Genomic DNA, 22,873 nt, shown 5'->3' on the forward strand with positions numbered 1-22,873 from the left:
CAATTATGGCAATTCGTTAAACAATGCTGGACCACCTGACATCGCTTTCATAGGAGCTTCCTGTGGAGAAAGATTTCCCTTTTTAATGCATATATTTCCCTTTTTGCATATATTACTATCAGAATGCCATGTCCAAATAGTACATAGTGGTTCTGCTGTACACTCAAAGCAACAGTCAGCTGCTGTGTCTGATGTGGTTTGCTTGATAATATTAATAAGTGCTGCTGGAAACTTCACCCCTAGTTGCATGTTACATCCTAAATCTGCAAATGATGTTACATAAATAACAGGTCGATTATGCAAATGAGATAGTAAGAAGTTGATAACAAATGGGAAGTTTAATCGATTATTGTTACATTTCTATCACTAGTTTGTGACCATCATTGTAATCAGCGCACCAAGTCTTTCGACTATTTCTTGGCAACATTCCAACATTAAATATCGTGTGTTGATATCATTATTAATGTTTTCAAGACATTTCAATTCTAGGTGTCAAAGTAATGTTCTACTATAGCTGACATAGACTTTAGGTTGTGCAGTTTTGGGGTTATGTATTCTGGGATTGTGAGTCACTGTATTATTTAAAACTAAAAGTGAGATTTTCTAGGCGGACAGACGTACAAAACGTATGTCACATTCATTGTCGAAACTATTGTGTCTAGTTGAATGACCCGAACAATGACTAATATATGGAATGTGTACAGAAACCGTATGGTTGAACACCCTTTCCCTTGGAAGGCGACGTGCTTGGCCCGCGACCTAATAAAATAAACCTGCGTATATTCATTTGTGAAGGCCACCATTAAACGTACACGTATATGTGGACTGGGGAGGCCAGATTGGATGGTAGCAACGAGCAGGTAGATGCGCCACACGCACTGAATGAGCACTTAATTCCGTATGGATGCCGCTGATTGTAAGGAAGAATCAATACCGGATGTTCATATTAGGGCAGGTAGCAGTGTCTATATAAACCAATCTAACACATCTAATTTTCTATGTAAGAATTGTTTCTCACATTGTAGGGAATTAAGCTCGGCGAACTGTCCTTGTCTGTGCGCAGCTGCGAAGGCGTCAAGGGTGTACCATTTCAGTCTATGTCTACGTGAATCAGAATGGTGAATTATTGAATCGCCGAGGAACACTCGTTAACATGACGTTGCACACAGACAACCATGTATTCCCAGTTCGGAGGGAGGGTTTATTGTAATCAATTGCTTATGTTTGTTGACATTGTCATTTTTTTGTTTAATGTTCGAATGATTTAATGTATCAAAAGTTTTGTGAATAGTAAATGTTTAAATAATTTATTTATCTCTTTTGCATCTGTGTATGAACCGGTATATGTGATAATCTCTCGTAACTCACCTTTGTACATTGTGAGTCACCGATGAATATATTTATATTCTGCTTGTGCTTATCCGTGTTTTCTATAAATCTCTTTAAAACACTGAGGAAACGGGCATAACAATTGTTCAAGTCTTTTCAACTGAATTTCATTAAGAATAATGCCTGTACTCACCTGTACATGTTTCTTCGTCTTCATTTAATACAAATCCAAGGCCACAAACGCATTGTAACATTCCATTGACGTTTTCACAACTGTGTTCACAATTATGAGAACAATAATTGGTTACTGAAATCAAAGTAATGAATATAGTGTTAAAGATCAACGAATTTATAATAAGTACTGCAATAACATTTATTACGGAATTTACATAAAAAAGAAGAACCTAAAAGCAACCAAAACATTGTTATTAGAAGATTGATGCTGCAGTTGCAAACTGGGTTAACATAGCAGCATAGAATACCTCGTCAGGATGTATGTTGTATGTCAGTACATTTAAATGATCTGGGTAGACAACATTAGACGTACTGAGAACCTGTGGTATTCTTACGATTTTAGATACGTATGGCTCGTACAAGCGGTCGGCGACAAAAAGCATTTTCTGAACCAATTAATATATAACAACAGCGACTGAGTAATATTAGCAACACATCTCATTGCGTATGTACAAATATTCTAAAAGAACCCTGTAGCCAGGAAATCGAAATACTAAATCATCACTCTAAACTTATTCTAGCTATGGCATTCGTTTGTTCATGTTTATAACTAAATGTTAAATTTGGACAGCATTAATGCATTGTCAGTGCCGCTAGGTTGTGTGAAGTACTCAATGTACAGGTATGGGAGATGAATACTTTTTTCCAATGTGCCTCCTATCGGGTCGAGTAAAATACTTAACCAAGTCAATATAACATAGACGCTCTACTGAATAAAGGGGCAACAATTGTATCTAGTGTGATATGTATATAGTATCGACCTTTAAATAAAAGAGAAGTCTGTCAATTATGACTAGTTGAAGACATGATTTTCGTTATGAGTATACACAGGTATTTTCCTTTCTAAAGTGAAGTTCTGCATATAAGCTGTAACGATTTGTGTACATGTGTTCATGCGTCCATTCGTATTGATATCATTCATTTGGGATATCGATTTATGTAATAATTTATTTTATGTAATTCAATTGTAATGTTGATTTTAATATCTTTTCTGCGTGATACTTAATTTAGCCGCTCAACCCAATCTCACGTTCTTATACAATATACCGACTACAGATTATTATCTGGCATTTAGTACGGACAGAATTCTTGTATGCTTTACAGCCCCAGTTTATTCTATTCGATAAACAGGCTTATGTACGTTGATTGTTGATACGTCAACAATATCCGTGTGTTACATTGGCTGAATTATTATTTGGTTCAGTCACAGAGATCATAGACGCTATGCGATATATATTTAATATTATATAGCCTAAGTTAAAGCTGGTTGCTGGGACAATGCCAAGTACGAGATATCATGTTGAGTGTATACTTGGCGTATATAATGCTTATAGACGTTGTAATAGAGATTGTAGTGTGTGGGAATTCAAAGATCAACGTATCATTATTAGGGTCATTGTTGAAGTTATCCAAATAATAACGACGTTATGAACAATCACGTGATACATACACAAATGTGTATAGATATGGTTAATCAGTGGTGTTGTGTATCCTGTGGCTGTAAATTAACGAGTAGCACTATAGCATGGCACATGATCACTAAAAGAGAGTACACTATTTTAAATCCTCTCCAAGTATTCTATTCATATGCAGCTGCTGAAAATAACAATGATAATGCCCATGGAATATGGAACATGTCCATTCAAGACGTCCTTATAATAAAAAGGGTAAAACTTATGCGACACGTGCAGACCTTACAAATGAAATGCTTCATGTGATTGCGATATGCAAATAGTTCGATTCGAGATTTTAATGATCGCCTCAAGATATAGAGCTCCTGTTTATTCACCATTAATGTGAATCTTATTTCCCAGCTAATTTTTAGTTGATTCATAATACACACAATTACTCGTGTGTTACACATGTTCATCAATATGCAAATTAGCCTAATTAGAGCGCTATAATGGTATTCAGCGTACACCAAGTTCAAATTCAATCGATTACATACTCAGATGCAAATCATTCTAGTTTAGTTTGTTGTAATTACTGGTGCAATTTTTGTTTATGGCGTACACTATTCATGGACAGATATTATGCCATATACGTATTGGAAAACACTCTTGGTACAGTTTCGGAAATTAAATTTGTATATTTAATAGAAATGCTGTAGATCATGTGTTCTGCATCGGGTAGATTATGTATGAACATATTGCATTAACTATATATAATTGAATTATAATGTTTTATTAATTTTTGCAATATTTTGATTTTAATATTTTACAAGATGAGAACACGGCGCACAATTACATGCTCTAATTTTCCTTTTCAACTTACAACCTTCTAAAGTTGGTGGAATATCTGTGGAAATGGTGTCCACAATCCTTTCTTGATTATCTGTTACCATATACGGTCGAATAGTTGAGTGGTAACTGACACGCGAAACATCAAAAGCATGAACAGTTATGTCGCTGTATGTATTGCTATCGATACTGTCATCTGTTGAACTACTCGTTTTGTCGTCACCTGAAATGTAAACATATGTTCATGACCGATTCATGAAGATGGTTTGTTTGGGAAATGGATGGATTATTTTGCTTCAAAGGGGACGTTGTGATCAGTGAACATTGTTTCGCTTGGTAGATAACTCTTACACTAGTACTGCTCATTACAGTCGAGTTTTATTCAACGAAACAGTCAGCTGAGGTAACGCCTCCCTGTCCCTTTCTCCTAGCAAATCTTATAAACACTCGAATAAATAATTAAATGACACTTCAACGCCATGCCAACCAAATGTCCCAAAACATCACTAATCTCAAAACATTCATGAATTGTTGTGTGTGTAACTCGTTATTGAAAATAAGTGAATATACAAATGTCTTCATTGTCTTTAAATAATGAGTCTTTGCAAAACAGAATAGCAAAATGACAATTTCCGAAACTCAACTATACATATGTAAGCCTTTCGGTTCTGCATGTGTTGTGGCTAACTGTTTTGCAAAATTTAAATAATCGCAATATGGCTGCCTTGTGTGTCTGTAATATAGAGTTACCGCTTAATAAATAAATAAATTCAGGCATGTACAATGGCAGTATAACAATTTTTCTCTTTTTTAGTAATAATTAAATGAGCAGTAACAACAGAGGTAATAGAAAAAAAAAATAGTGTCATGCTGTACAAATGTTTCAGTTTAAAGACTGGGCTATATTTTCCTTAAGCAAGAAGAGTACTCCTGTGTCCGATGCATACACAAAAAAATGTTTGAATGTGACGTCAATGATCTTGAACACATTCACGTTGGTGACTTATAATTAGTATATTGATATTTTGGGAGAAAAAGAACGTTTGAACGAATACAGATACCTCTTAGAACAGATGTAGAGGTGACTGAGTTGGTACAAAGTGGTTTTGTAATAAACTGACCCCTACATAGGTAAGAGTGTGTGTTTCAGGGACAAATACTGGCAAAGACGACGGCACGAAATTTTACACGGGGGGCGAGACCTGCACACCAACCTTACGCCGAAGTCGCGACCTTGCTAGGAGTTCCGGGAGCATGCCCCCTTTAAAACTTTGAAATATTGACTCTCTGAAACGCTATTTTCTGCATTTTGCTGACAGAAAGGGTTTCAGCTTGATTTTGGAGCGGCAACGTTCCCCAGCATTGTTTACGAGGCTTAAGCCCCCAATATACCGCCGCTACTGACTGGTATTGAAGTTCTTTTACTCACGACAAAATAGATTCAAGAATTTTCGTCTAAGGCTTCTTATAACCAAAATATAAACTTTAAAAACGATGAGCGAGTGTCTTTGGTTCTGCTCTGATTGGTGATTTACAACATACATTATTGTAACGTATGTGGTTACCATTACTGTCCAAACATCGTTTGAAAAACAATATCCTAGTTCCCACTAATCAAAATTTTAAATTGTGCATAGATCGAACATTTTTTATTATAAGTTAAAGATACTGAAAAAGGAACGTAATTATTATTTTGTTCATAGTAACAAACAATGCCTCGTAGATATTTAGTGTAATTGTATTACTACATGGTGTAATGCTAATAGCTTAACACTTGGTAGTAATGAAACATTATGCCAACATTTATTTAGCGGCATTAATGTAGAATCTTTGTTTCTCTGCAGTTGGCATAGTGTAATGTCACATCCCCATGCAACCATATAATCTTCGTGTATCTGCAGTTTCTATCGAAAAATAATCGACGATTTGTGATCAATTATTTCCAGGTCCAAATGATAACAGAATGGTGTTCAATAATTTGTTTTATTTTAGTCAGAAATAGAAAGTTGCAATGAATACTACATCATTTCCATGGTTCCATAATTGGTGAACGTGGATCGACATGCCCTTACATTGACACGATAATGAACTATGTGGGAGCAATTAGATACATAACTGTAGCAGTTCAATGAAATATAAATTATTAATTACATGAGATGAAAAATTCAGTAGCAAAATGTTTTCATATCAATACCTGTCGTGGTATGTTATACTAACCTGCATTGCACCATGAACAGTCCGTGGTAGCAATAATTGAACCTACAGTAATCAGTGTGGCGCAAGATGAGAGAAAAGTAAGGAGAATTAGAATTTGACGACGTCGACGTTTCATCTGTTCTTCCTAAAATATGAAATCAAACAAATGAAGTGAAGTTTTTTGAAACAAATAACAGTTTACTGTTTGAATGAAATGATCATTATTGTTCAAAGAGAACTGAAACGTAAGTTACATTACCACTTCTTTAAGTTGATCATTTCCCCAAATAAGTTCCTTTCGGTGTTTCGGATCTACTTTGTTCACCATATCTTCCACGCAATGTGTGCAGTAAACGTTATAGAAACTGTATATAAACTAGTACATATACTGAATGATGTATACTGAAAAAGGTTATAGGCCTAGAGATAACAGTACATTCTGTCACAAGTAGAACGTTATAGAAATATCAAAACAATGCATGATTGTTTAAGTTTTAAAATTAACATAGTCTTCGATTCGGTATATGGTATACGACTACAGGGTATTGTTGGATATTTAAGTATCTTCCAGAGTTTGCGTTTACATTGTGTTTCCAAAGACAAATGTATTCAGGGCCTTTTGTATTAACAGTTTATTGAATTTTGTTTCTTTTCAATCATGCCAGAAGTCTTAAATACTTCAGTGGATTTGTTTACGTGACTGGCGATCAGTTTCACACATTGCCACAGAGAAAACACACACACATACACACTATCAACAAACCAAAAAAAAACACAAAAAAAACGTACTATAGAAGCTCTTTAAGTTAAGTGAATATTGTAAAACCTGTGAGGTCTGCATTTGAACCCAATCATTGTGGTGTCTACTTATCATAGCAAAACTTAGTGTTACATCTTTTACTAACATGAGCTGTACAAAAGTCCCAAAACAATTTATGAGAACAAAGCGACTTGAGAATGAATCAGATTCGAAAACAGATGCGGCATGCAGCATTCATTCTTTTGGTGCGCTAGTCATAATATGCAAAGACAAATAGAACTACGATTACGAACTTGGTGTTTCAGCTTTAATTGGAATCTCAGGTGTAGATCACTACCGTAATCTACGCCCAGTACTGCTTCCTCGCATCATTAATAGTCAGGCACAGGAGAACAGTGCATTAACAGCACTGATTAACATAATCACCGAAAAAGCCCACGACTAGTATCGCCGCTCGGTAACATTTCCTTTATCGAGATCACGCACATAACATTTGTCCTAATTTAACTTGACGTCAGAAAATTGTCAAAATATATCCTTTTAGGTATTTAGGTATTGTAAATGTCAAAACAAAAATGTATGTAATAGTCCAAACACTGAATTTTAAATTGAAATAGCATTCTCTGGTCCGGGAAAGAGGTGGATGCTCTTTTCGATTTTTAATGTTATGTTCATACATTCAAACATTTTTGCTGGTGTAACAAACTATATGTTACTATTCATACTTGCATACTAATAAGTTGTATATGCTCAAATTGCCGATGTCAAGTCAATATTTTGATAATTCACAAATTACATCAAAAGAAACACTTTCTGTCAAGTGTATATGTTATGTTTAAATAAAAAAAAATATGTTTGTAAGTCGGCTTGCACGAGGCACGGCTGATGACATGAAATGAAAAATTATGCATCGCAGCAGATTTTAATATTTCTGCAAACGTCTCTCAAATAATTGTATATAACTCACTTCAAATAAAAAAATAGCTACACTCACAATGCCATTGTTTTGTTATCAATAATATGTTAATTTTGTTATGTAAGTCTTTGGAAAACACTTTAGAATAAATGTGTTTGTACTAGAGTTATTTTCCAACAGCTTTCAACTCTCATAATTGTTCGCTATATGGTAGCATGATTGTGCGCGATACTTTTCCAAAGTTATTTTTTGCAACTTGTTTTCAAAAAGCTACAGATTACCAAAATTTGTTTTTCCGACCAACAGTTCAAGATATGTATTTTTGTAATTTGTATTTGTTGACAATCGTTGATAATTCACTCAAATATCGCGGCAAGACTTAATCCTGAAATATTTTCGTGCTTTCTCTCTCAGCGTTATTAAATATAATGTAATGCCTAATTATGGTTTCTGAACTTATGTTACAGACTCATGACAAAGTTAGTCTGCACTTCAAACAGTATTGACCTTTCAATTGTATGCTATATGATTTGATTTGTTGGTTGTTGCGAACAACTAATAGCCTTGTCGACATTGCCATTTGGTAAATACCTTTGGCAGATAATATATACAGCATTTTCTGAAAAGCTCATAAGCTCTTGCAACATCATCACGTTTCAAACACACACGTGCTATTTATTTGTGCTCATTGGACGCGAACATACCAATATGCGGCACTCAGAAGACACAGACAATAACAAATTACAAGATTCAACATTTAAGCATATTAGGAGAAACAGGTAACCTTTAAAAGCAGATGCGCTTGATCAATCGCCCCTGCAAATGCTGTCATAGCGGCAGATGATGGACTATGATTTGCTTTCTTAATGTGACACATTTGTGTATGAGATGCCATGTCCAAATTTTATATAAGGCTTCCCCTTTATAAGAAAAACAACAGTCAAATGTGGATAAGATTAGCCCCTGATGCTGGATACGATACGGCTTGTTGCATTATGCATCTGAAATCTGTATGTGATATTAATGAAATTATATTGTATTTATTTAATGCAAACGTATTTGTAAGATTATGTAAAAAATGTCCATACATTATCGTGATGTATTTCAAGTTATATTTCTTTGATTCAACATTTATAATTAAGTTTTTGTATATATTATTGCACTGATATTTTAGTATTCAATGTATAATATATTGCTATGTATCTCATTATCATAACAAATACAGGTGTTGTAGTGCCACTCACTGGATTCACTCTGGAAAGACTCTGACTTCGAATATTATGTAAAAATGTTCATACATTATCGTGATGTATTTCAAGTTATATTTCCTTGAATCAATATTTAAAATTAAGTTTTTGTACAAACATGTGTTTATAATGTATCAGTAATAACATAAAGCTGTTACACGTTTCTCATTTAAATTGACTTCGTACTGCCCAAGTTGCATATAACATTTTGTTTTGAGGAAAAACGATAATCAATGATACTCGCGACACTAGAGGGCGAGATTTGACCACGCTAAAAATGAGGTCACGCAGTACGAGTCATTTGAGGGTTGCGTTTATTTTTATTTTTTTTTCTCAGTCACAGACTGAACGAAAAGGAATGATTTGTTCCAAGCATAATATCAGTCATATTTGTCATGGTCTTGTGTTGTGCATTACGTTGGTAATCAAAGGGCATTTGTAAACAAAATCACCAACTTCAATTATTTTGTAGCTTCACCAGTAGCTTATATTTTGTGAGTTTATCTATCAGATCCAATAATTATGCCTGAGATTCGCCATGTATTTATCACCTTACCTCTTACAATACATTCTCAGCATGTTTGTTAGCCATCTATTTTATTCTATCATGCGTATTCCGACATATTCGCACGCATCTTAGTCCACCTCTAGTTATCTGTTTTAACAACTAACTACCTGCGAATCAAATAAGTTTTAAAGTGATTGTCGCTAATGTCCATTGATCAAATGACATAAAGTATGAGAGTTATACGAAGATTTCACTATTTTTGCTTTTATAATTCGAAATATATTTTCATTATTTATCTCATCACCACACTTCCAGATCTTTGTGACTTATTTATTACACGATAACAGTAATTCTGTCAGGCATTTCAAAATAACACATGTAAGGAGCTATATGAAGGTTACACTTACAGCAGATAGATCGGTTTTGCCATCTTTCGTAAAATAAACCTGCACAATTACTTTTAATTTTAATACTTTTGATCTAGATCTGATGATGATAGAATATTTGGTCAAAGAATCAAGACATTTTTTTTTGAAAAACACAACAATGTTTAAAATGCTTATTTTCAGAAATCAAGTTGAAGTAAATCCATTTTTTACATTACGACGTAATTATGTTCATGCTGTCGACAGACTTTGCTAGGCCATCGTCATTTGATCTGATATCGTCATTTAACTGAATTAATATTTTCATTCGTTTAAAATCATGTTCATTCATCCTAGAAAAGAACATCTACTTTGGGGAATGTAACACAGGATTTTCACCAGTTTACTTCATATACAAAGAATCCTGGGTGGTAAATATACAAAGAATCCTGGGTGGTAAATCTTAAATAATTTTATATTCAGACTATTGACAACACTCAAGCTACGCATCGATTTGACCTCCGGATACATACATTAAAATTGTTGCATACTGGCGCAGTTTAGTTTGACTCAGTGTTCCTGGCGATACAAGACATATTAAGACATATTTTCCTAATATTACACACAACCACAATACCATGAGTCAATCCATATTTATTAGGTAAAATAATTTGTTTTCACTGTAATTCTAAAACGTTATTAGCTTGTTAAACGTATCATATCTGGAAATATATTAAATTCAGCATCCCGCTGAAAGCATGATCAATAATGTGATGTATTGCGTTTAAATGACAGATCACTGGTCTATTAATATGATTCACCATTGTCTCAATTTAAATGAACACCTACACTCCATTGTAAGCCTTTAAAATGATTATAAAAGACAGTATTGATGGTTCAAGAAAAGGAAGGCTCAGTATTATGTGGTCCGACTTTCCTGCATGCTTGTCTATTTTCCAAAAACACCATTTGTAAAAAAAATAACATGTACTAATGCCATAATTTGATTTCCAATTAAACTGGGTTTGCAGCTAGGCCAGTCTTTGAAAATCTACCTTCACTGATGTTATAGGGATGATGGTTGATAGGATAATAATAATTTTGTTGTAGCTCAGATGTTAATTAGTGCCTTTCTTGAATGGTAAGTGTTTTTTTTAGAGATGACTAATTTGAAAAGTTTTGTCATATTGTTTTGCTTTCCCTGGCGTACATCTGCAGTTATTTTTAAGTCATAGTGCTGACGTTAACCATAGTTTGTCGACACATACACATAAACACGAAAAATTACTAACTGAAAATATTGGAAATGTAGCAAGAGAATTGGACATTTGGAAAATTGGCAAGTGAGTTGGACATAACAAATAACACTTATTTGTTTTCAAGTGCCACACTTTAGAATGGGTAGTCAAGTCTGACATGGGCTGGAGTTTGTGTTTATTTGAAAAGAGTTATGGTGAAAGGCAAATTTGGTGGTCAACAATAATAAAAATAAGCAACCCCTACTCCGCTCACTCCACTATGAATTAAATGGCTCCTTATCAGACAATTTTTGATGGTTTCGTGTTTGTGACTGATAACAATTTTAATTTTAAACCTCTATGCTATCTTACTCAACAACATGTGTCAATTTCACTAACAAATTATACTTCATTTTCATTAAATATATGTTCCTTAGGTGCACCCTCTCAGATTCAAAGTTCACAGTTATCCCGATATTCAAATTTGTTTAGCTTATGACTATATACCTACAATTACCTGTTTTTTTCCTCTGCAGCCTTTACACCTCTGCACTTAGACTGGTGAATACTTTCACTTAATTTAAGTGGTAGTAAAAAATAAATGCCTTTTTTAGCAGATCATTGAAAGAGAATCCTGGCTTTATAAAGTCGCAAAGCGAATATCGCCCTCTTGTGGTATGATATGTATTCTTATTGTCGTATAATGATGAAGCGCACATAATTTATATGGCAGTGAATCACGTCACTTTAATTTATATATTTATGCAAGTCGCAGCTTCATACCCGAAATACATGAATACATGTTGTAAGGATACATTTATATTACTCGATACAATCACACATTCTGGGAACTTCCTTCACAAATAAGAGAAATGTCTGATGACGAATGACGCAGTATACGCCCACATGTTTCTACATAATTATTTAAATCTTACTGTTGACATTTTTGTATACGAATCACAGGAGTGGTACCAGTGTTGGCATATCACATATGAGAAGAAGTAAGTTGATGAAATGTTTTATTGTGTATAACATCACCACCTAATAATGGCATCTTCAAATTGACAGGGACACTAAACTGCGGCATACTAATCGTCCTGTCATTTATAATTTCAGCATTTACATCAAACATGCGAACACTGCTCATCTTCGCTTTAGTATTCATACTGGTAATCACTATACAAGGTCAAAAAAGACCAACCAGCCGTAAGTCCACTGTGTTGTTCATACTTTTCATTCTATCATGCACATCATGTAACGTCTGTTGTTACCTAGAATGGATTTGGTTTGAAATATTTATTACTGACATCGTTCGCACAGTGTGCTAGATGAGCATTTGCTCTGTCTGATTATTGAGTAGGTGTGCTGGCGGCGTAGCATAAGTTATGTTGCGTGTGTTATAACACTCGGGTTGTCGTCTTTCTGCCATACATTCGTCTTTTTATATTTTATCTTGGAAACTTTTCCCCTTCATTCTCAACTTGAAATCTAGTTATGATGACCAGGGATCTAATTGGTATACCTGAATTCGGTTTTAAATATATATATATATATATACATACGTGGACAGAGAAATTAAGACATGACTACATGAGTAAATTTCACTCTACAGTACTGTTTCGTAAGGTACATGGAGTACCTCACTCATCAGGAGTTAAGACTTTATTAAATAAACCACCGAAACAGACTACGTTATAAGCGCTACAGATTTGCATAACAATGGAGTGTGTTTACGACATTAAAACTAGTTGTTGCATAGCAACGATTTGGCTCTGTGTCTACAGGAAAAAAAAGCTCATTCCTTTTATTTAAACTATAGTAGTGTGGTTGGAAAATTATAATATATTTCTCTCTAATACATAAGTTGCAACGTTTGCTTGAAGTATTGTATGGTGCAGCACGCGATAACACTTTCCATTTGATGTCGTAATCGATGTTATTGTCTTTTAATGACCAAGCGTGTTTACTGAGCTCTGTTGCGTTTCTCAATGATTGGTTGCGTAGCGATGCTGTGTGGTTTCTGTACCGGGTTTTAAATTCATTTCCTGTTAGTCCCACATATGTTTCACACTTGCTGTTGTCTTTCCGTCTGATATTAGCTTGGTAAACCAAGGCCGATTGTAAACAATTTCCGTCTAAGGGGCATTCAGTTTTCTTACGGCAGTTACATAATCTGTTGATCTCGGTACTGGGTGTATTGGTGTTGGCCGCTGTAAGTTGTTGTTTGTTTTGATTGCAGATTATTTGCTTCACGGTATTCGTACAACTGTAGCTCAATTTGATGGTGTTACGGCTGAAAATTTTCCTGAGTTTGTTTCCATGTTAGAAACACTTATCAACCAGGGTGAGGAATCTTCTCCCGACGCTGTTAGTGACATTTTTACTGAAGGGAGGGTTAAACCAGAGGATGTTGTTACGAGGTCTGTTTGTTCTTCTTCTTTCCGTGGGGGGTTCGAATTTGAGGTGATAATCATATCCACTTTGATTTAGAGCTGTCTGGTAAGGTGGCGCGGCTAGATCAAAGTGTTTTTCGTCTGATGAAAGATATGACAATCGTTTGTTGATTCCTGCCGGTATATTCTTTGTGATGGAGGGTGGGTGGTTGCTCTCTCTATGTACGTATAGTGGGTGGCTGTTGGGTTTAATATATGGATTGTAAGAGCTGTCAGTGAGGTTGAATGTGACGTCCAGGAAGTTGACAATATTTTTATTAGCTTCGATTGTGACTTTCAGACCGTGTAGTTTGAAAATACGACAGATGGCTTTTGTTATTCTTTCAGTTTCTTTGGGTGTGTTGTCTACAGCGGCTAAGCCATCATCTCTGTACAGGCCTGTACAAATATTATGTAGCTGTGACAATAAAAAGCATCCAATTAATTCACACGTCTCTGCGCCGTCGAAACTATATATATATATATATATATATATATATATATATATATATATATAGTAGTACCCCAGCCGAATCAATTGTAGTCACTTCTTATACGTATTCACCAAGGACGCAACGCTGGGGAAGGCTACATTTGATTGCAGTAAATTGGTTTATTCCTTGATAACTAATTAAATTGACAAAATGTCATTGTGATATATGGATATGTATGAGATATTTATGTTTCATAATTAGTTTGAAAGTTGTTTTCTCCATTACACATTTGAACAACTTCTACATCTAAATGCATGTGGTATGTAAATATTCTCCACCCTTTAATTATAATATTTGGCAGTGATTTTTATTAAGTTAGCATTTCAAATTACATACTTATTGAAATAAATCGGTGTACAGTCGACTCGTATGAATGAAATATTTTCCAATCTCGCTGACGTTAGACTCCAAGTCGAAATAGACGAATCTCGTAACTGGCTCAGCAAATGTCACACATTAATACTACACGCTATACAGTCTATACAGTGATTGACGCGACTAACTGCATCACATTATACACCACTGATTGCCATGATGAGCATTTTAAGATACGAATCCAACACGCTTATGTATATCAAATAAGAAGACCAATTATATGGGCTTTTAAAATTGTCTTTCTTCAATTCTTGCAAGACCAATTCCATTTGTTTAAATCCAGTGTCTCCGTTAATTGCCTAGATTGTTTATATCCTCGTATTATAACAATATTGATATATTAAATAGTAAATGTTATAATTATTATAATGAAATTTGTTGTTTTTCAACAGGCCAGGAACGTCGATATTTTGAAGCAAGGTTAGTTAAATTTAATTGTATCTCTTTAACATTTAAATTTTGGTGACCATTTTTTGAGATTTAATAACTATCTATAAATAATATCATTTTAGATATAGGCGAGTTGGAATTGAAATTACAGGTAGGTCATTGATAATACATCACTATATCATATTGTATAGTATATGGTTTATTCCGCACGTATTGTATTTGTTAGAGTCGGCTCAGCGTACTGGTTCTATGCACTCTCAGTAATCCCATTTTTTTACATATTTAAAATGTGATTGATGATCATGTGATTGAGATTCAGTTTGTACACAGCTTACAAGCAGAGTAGTGTGTTACGAGATATGTGCAAATTTAGGCCGAAACAACGGCACAGATCCGTAATTAATAAGGTTTGATAGAAAAACGAGAAACGAATTATACACAAACGTGTGACTGAACAAATGGATAAATGATTAAATATAGTACTTACGAATATAATTGGCCATGGACAGACGGATGTATGTAATGTGGTTGAAATATCAATACATTATTCCAATAACGCATTCAGGATGTTATTCTCTCTATATATTTATTATATACTCACATTGTTATCTTATTTCACTTTGTGTTTTATCAGTTGCAAAAAGATACTAGGGAAGATAATGCTACACACAATACTAGGACCTCTCTATTTCCGGTTAAAACACAGTACTCATGAACGATAGTAGTGAATATTGGTATATCATATTAGGTTTTCATATTTAGAAATATCTATGTTCATGCTTAAGGTTATTGAATATCTGCTTATAAAATCGACCACCATAATATATATGCAATGGTACAAGACACACGTTCCTACACTTACATACCATTACACGTCAACAATCTATACCAACTTTGTATTTAGAAACAACCATCCAGTAATTTCCAATAACTATAACATAACATAACATAACATAACATAACATAACATAACATAACATAACATAACAGATTACCATATTAAGTCACGTGGAATTAGTATGTAAATGTATAAGCGCTTTTTGCAGAGGGCAATGCAACTAGTTCCATAATAATGTCAGCTGGCATGACTAATATAATAACTGGGCTTATAAGGTCATGTAACTTCATTAATTTGCATAACTGTAACATGTCAAGCACTGTTACATGAAGAGACATGCAAGTAATTCAATAATAACGTCATTTAACAAGAGATGTGACAAATATGTCAGATGACCTCATTAATACGCATTACTGCAATATTTCAATCAGTGCTCCAGATAGGAATACGCAACACGTGCAATGTTGAAGCTTTTGGACAAGATATATAACCAACATAAAATATATAATATTGAAGTCACTGAATATGAGGCATGACTATCATATCAGTTGACCTTATAGGATGTGGGATCTCATTAATTATGCCAGGATACTAAATTCACATTAATTAAAGCATGCATAACAAAGTGGCTATTTTTGACATTATAAAATGTCTTTCTAATATATACAGCACATCCTCCACGTGGCTCGAAACTGGTAATTGTTACTTGCAGCTACACGTATTAATATTGCAGTATCTGTATAGTGTATATTGAAGTGTGCATATATGTGTATATGCCTCTTTTCAATTTCAATATTTATTTATTCATTTCTCTACGCACCTACACTTTTTTTAAGGAGAAGTGTAATCGCGTACAGTCTGACTGATGCCGCCTAAGACAGAACACGCCCACGTGCTCCTACATAATTATTCATTTAAGTCTCAATATTGACCGTTTCTGTCTGCGGATCACATAAGATCGGTACCAGTGATCTCACATATCGAATTGAGAATGGTGATGAATTTTTTTTTTAGATTTGTTTTTTGTGCCAGACGACAGTTCCGGAAATTGAATGTCACTGTGGTCTCTCCTGACATTTTTGTATGTAGCAAGTGCTAGGTGCTGACATGTAGTGCATTTTGCCACATAAGTCATATTCATGGTTAGGAATACATGACAGGGCTGTGCGGCCATCTCTCTATCAAATGGAAATTGTAATGCGCTATCCTGGCGTCAACCAGGCTCGGTCGAACACAAGCACCTGTGGACCTTCAAAGTCGCATTAGTTAGTGAAGAAATCACGGCCAGTGGAATTGGCCTTTCCATTGAGTCTGTGGCACACTCATCCAGGGTAGGGGTAGACCCTTTTGATGTTCAGCCAAAGGTAGGATTTGAACTTGGGTATACCGACCATGAGTCTGATGCGACAGCCAGTATCAGTGAATTGTGTCATTGTGTATAATTCTAGAAATTAATAATAATTTTCAGGTATTATTTACTGCAGCATAATTATATTCCTGTCCTTTATAATGTCAGCATTTACATGAAAAATGTGAACTTTGTTTTAGAATTCAATCTGGTAATCACTATCTCAGGTGTAGGTATGTCATGCACATGGATCAATTGTTAGTGAAATTTAATCTCCTAGTCTCGTGAGCATAATATGTATACGTACAACAAAACTCCTGTGTAGCTATTCATATTTAACGTCTGACGTCACCAAGAGTCTATTTTGAGCATTTTGTCATTCTCTATCTTTAGTTGTCAAATACAGCAAATACATATGAATGATCTACACTTTCTGTTCATAATATAAATGTATTCAAAAACACTGTCTGCAGAACTTGAAAAATCATGATGTTCAATAAGCATGAAATAACATGCCACTGTATGCAATCACAATAAACATATTCATCTAATTGAACGCAGGTAAAAATACAAGGATGATTCGCAAGATTTCTAAGGCTTAATTATATAATGTTATCTGACTGAAAATTGTAATCTTCTTGCCTGCCTGCCTGCATAATTGCATGGCTTGGGAATCTTGTGCAAGCTATAGCTCTCCCAGTAAAAACAAATTATTTGAAACAACAAGCACATCTATACATATTGGCCGCCAAGTGTTAATACTTACTTTATCTGCCACAATGTACTAATCCACCCAGAACCAAAAACAGAATAAAAAATAGTAAATATTAGCGCCAGTGAGAACTATGTGTTCATTTGAATTTTATCCAAATTATGGGCTATTTAGTGTTTAGAAATGTTTCAAAATTGCTATCGTTTCCACTTGTGTCTGACATCACAGCAATAAAGAATAGACAACAAATTGCTTTACGCCTTTTTCCTTGTGTGTTCCGAAACCAAAAAAATAAATACTTTTCCACCTGGTTTGCTCATATTGTCTCCCATGCAAGTACTGTCCATGCTCGATTGATCTTAACTTTTGTTAGAGACAGATCACCTGATCACTCAACTATGTCTTCATTTGAATTTTATCCCAATTAGAGGCCATTTAATGTTTAGAAATGTTTCAAAATTGCTATCGTTTCCACTTGTGTCTGTCGTCTGTTGACCTGTGACCTCTACATACCTTGTCAATAGAGCGGCTATTTACGACATATTTATTCACTTTTGCCAACTTTTAACGATGATCTCGATAGTATGACAACATAGGTCACATTTCCATGTAAATTTGCAATCACTTATCACAACTTTGAAGACAGTTTGTTTATCATTTTACTCTTTGATAGTGGTATAATCTACTGATGAGAGGGGCTTTTTCTAAAACGTTTACATACATTTCTCTAAATTTAACTGCGGCGTCGATATGACAATGACTTAGGTCAAATATATATGCCAACCCACCCACTTTTCAATTGCTTTTCATATCATTTTATTTTAGGCTGTTTTTGCCCATGTTACGGTCAGCTCATATAACTGTCCGCTAATATAGGGGTTTTCACTTGGATTTTATTCATTTTCCTTCTGTATAACGTAACGGTTCGATATGACAACAACTTACTTCAAATATATACACAAATCTACCAACTTTGCAATCGCTTTGCGTAAATTGGTACGCTGTTTTAACAGCTCAGGCCATCATGCGGCCACTGCAAAAACTAGTTGTTCATTGAAAATTCATACAAATTTTAAACCGTTTCATAAACTTCAAAAACCTAAATAATCAACATGACTTTCTCCTATAAATGTTTGATATCACAGCAATAAAGAATAGACAAAAAATTGCTTAATGCCTTTTTCTTGTGTGTGCCGAAACCAAAAAAAAAAATATATTTTTCAACCTGGTTTGCTTATACTGTCTCCCATGAATGTACTAACCATGCTCGATTGATCTTAACTTTGGTAAGAGACCGATCACCTGACCACACAGGTATGAGTTCATTTGAATTTTATCTCAATTAGGGGCCATTTAATGTTTAGAAATGTTTCAAAATTGCTATTGTTTTCACTTATGTCTGTCGTCAGTTGACCTATGACCTCTACATACCTACGACAATAGAACGGCTATTTACGACATATTTATTCACGTTTTCGAACTTTTCACGATGGATCTCGATAGTATGACAACATAGGTCACATTTCCATGTAAATTTGAAAACTTTGCAATCACTTTTCACAACTTTGTGAGCAGTTTGTTTATCATTTTACTTTTTGACAGTGGTATAATCTCCTGATAAGAGGGGCTTTTTCCAAAACTTTTACATACATTTCTCTAAATTTAACTGCGGCGTCGATATGACAATGACTTAGGTCAAATATATATGCCAACCCACCCACTTTTCAATTGCTTTTCATATATTTTCATTTTAGGCTGTTTTTGCACATGTTACGGTCAGCTCATATGACTGTCCGCTAATATAGGGGTTTTCACTTGGATTTTATTCATTTTTCTACTGTATAACGTCACGGTTCCATATGACAACAACTTACTTCAAATATATACAAAAATCTACCAACTTTGCAATCGATTTGCACAACTTTGCACGCTGTTTTAACAGCTCTGGCCATCATGCGGTGACTGCAAAAACTAGTTGTTCATTGAAAATTCATACAAATTTTAAACCGTTTCATAAACTTCAAAAACCTAAATAATCAACATGACTTTCTCTTATATATAAATGTTTGACATCACAGCAATAAGGAATAGACAAAACATTGATTTACGCCTTTCTCTTGTGTGTGCAGAAACCCGAAAAATATATATTTTTCCACCTGGTTTGCTCAGATTGTCTCCCATGCAAGTACTAACCATGCTCGATTGATCTTAAGTTTTGTTAGAGAACGATCACCTGACCACTCAGCTATGTGTTCATTTTAATATTATCCCAATTAGGGGCCATTTAATGTTGAGAAATGTTTCACAATTGCAATCGCTTCCACTTGTGTCTGTCGTCAGTTGACCTTTGACCTCTACATACCTATGACAATAGAACGGCTATTTACGCCATATTTATGCACTTTTGCGAACTTTTAACGATGAATCTTGATAGTATGACAACATAGGTCACATTTCCATGTAAATTTGCAATCTTTGCAATCACTTTTCACAACTTTGTGAGCAGTTTGTTTATCATTTTACTCTTTGACAGTGGTATAATCTCCTGATAAGAGGGGCTTTTTCCAAAACTTTTACATACATTTCTCTAAATTTAACTGCGGCGTCGATATGACAATGACTTAGGTCAAATATATATGCCAACCCACCCACTTTTCAATTGCTTTTCATATCTTTTCATTTTAGGCTGTTTTTGCACATGTTACGGTCAGCTCATATGACTGTCCGCTAATATAGGGGTTTTCACTTGGATTTTATTCATGTTTCTACTGTATAACGTCACGGTTCCATATGACAACAACTTACTTCAAATATATACACAAATCTACCAACTATGCAATCGATTTGCACAACTTTGCACGCTGTTTTAACAGCTCAGGCCATCATGCGGTGACTGCAAAAACTAGTTGTTCATTGAAAATTCATACACATTTTAAAACGTTTCATAAACTTCAAAAACCTAAATAATCAACATGACTTTCTCTTATATATAAATGTTTGACATCACAGCAATAAGGAATGCACAAAAAATTGCTTTACGCCTTTCTCTTGTGTGTGCAGAAACCCGAAAAATATATATTTTTCCAGCTGGTTTGCTCAGATTGTCTCCCTTGAAAGTACTATCAATGCTCGATTGATCTTAACTTTTGTTAGAGACCGATCACCTGACCACTCAGCTATGTGTTCATTTGAATTTTATTCCAATTAGGGGACATTTAATGTTTAGAAATGTTTCAAAATTGCTATCGTTTTCACTTGTGTGTGTCGTCAGTTGACCTATGACCTCTACATACCTACGACAATAGAACGGCAATTTACGATATAGTTATTCACTTTTGCGAACTTTTAACGATGGATCTCGATAGTCCGACAACATAGGTCACATTTTCATGTAAATGTGCAAACTTTGCAATCACTTTTTATAACTTTGAAAGCAGTTTGTTTATCATTTTACTCTTTGATAGTGGTATAATCTCCTGATAAAAGGGGCTTTTTCCAATACTTTCACATACATTTCTCTAAATTTAACTGCGGCGTCGATATGACAATGAGTTAGATCAAATATATATGCCAACCCACCCACTTTTCAATTGTTTTTCATATCTCTTTTTTTAGGCTGATTTTGCACATGTTACGGTCAGCTCATATGACCGTCCGCTAATACAGGGATTTTCACTTGGATTTTATTCATTTTTCTACTGTATAACGTCATGGTTCGATATGAAAACAACTTACTTCAAATATGTACACAAATCTACCAACTTTGAAATCGCTTTGCACAACTTTGCACGCTGTTTTAACAGATCAGGCCTTCATGCGGTGACTGCAAAAACTAGTTGTTCATTGAAAAATCATACAAATTTTAAACCGTTTCATAAACTTCAAAAACCTAAATAATCAACATGACCTTCTCCTATAAATGTTTGACATGACAGCAATAAAGAATAGAAAAAAAATTGCTTTACGCCTTTTTCTTGTGTGTGCGGAAACCAAAAAAATATATATTTTTCCACCTGGTTTGCTCAGATTGTCTCCCATGCAAGTACTATCGTTGCTCGATTGATCTTAACTTTTGTTAGAGACCGATCACCTGACCACTCAGCCATGTGTTCATATATATATGCCAATCCACGCACTTTTCAATTGCTTTTCATATCTATTTATTTTAGGCTGTTTTTGCACATGTTATGGTCAGCTCATATGACTGTCCGCTAATATAGGGGTTTTCACTTGGATTTTATTTTTTTTACTACTGTATAACGTCACGGTTCGATATGACAACAACTTACTTCAAATGTATACACAAATCTACCAACTTTGCAATCGCTTTGCACAACTTTGCACGCTGTTTTAACAGATCAGGCCATCATGCGGCGACTGAAAAAACTAGTTGTTCATTGAAAATTCATACAAATTTTAAATCGTTTCGTAAACTTCAAAAACCTAAATAATCAACATGACTTTCTCTTATAAATGTTTGACATCACAGCAATAAAGAATAGAAAAACATTGCTTTACGCCTTTTTCCTTGTGTGTTCCGAAACCAAAAAAATAAATACTTTTCCACCTGGTTTGCTCATATTGTCTCCCATGCAAGTACTGTCCATGCTCGATTGATCTTAACTTTTGTTAGAGACAGATCACCTGATCACTCAACTATGTCTTCATTTGAATTTTATCCCAATTAGAGGCCATTTAATGTTTAGAAATGTTTCAAAATTGCTATCGTTTCCACTTGTGTCTGTCGTCTGTTGACCTGTGACCTCTACATACCTTGTCAATAGAACGGCTATTTACGACATATTTATTCACTTTTGCCAACTTTTAACGATGATCTCGATAGTATGACAACATAGGTCACATTTCCATGTAAATTTGCAATCACTTATCACAACTTTGAAGACAGTTTGTTTATCATTTTACTCTTTGATAGTGGTATAATCACCTGATGAGAGGGGCTTTTTCTAAAACGTTTACATACATTTCTCTAAATTTAACTGCGGCGTCGATATGACAATGACTTAGGTCAAATATATATGCCAACCCACCGACTTTTCAATTGCTTTTCATATCTTTTTATTTTAGGCTGTTTTTGCACATGTTACGGTCAGCTCATATAACTGTCCGCTAATATATGTAAATATGTACACAAATCTACCAACTTTGAAATCGCTTTGCACAACTTTGCACGCTGTTTTAACAGATCAGGCCTTCATGCGGTGACTGCAAAAACTAGTTGTTCATTGAAAAA

Source organism: Saccoglossus kowalevskii, chromosome 14 (genome assembly GCF_978046115.1).
Source record: "Saccoglossus kowalevskii chromosome 14, keSacKowa6.1, whole genome shotgun sequence".
Classification (NCBI taxonomy): Eukaryota; Metazoa; Hemichordata; class Enteropneusta; family Harrimaniidae; genus Saccoglossus; species Saccoglossus kowalevskii.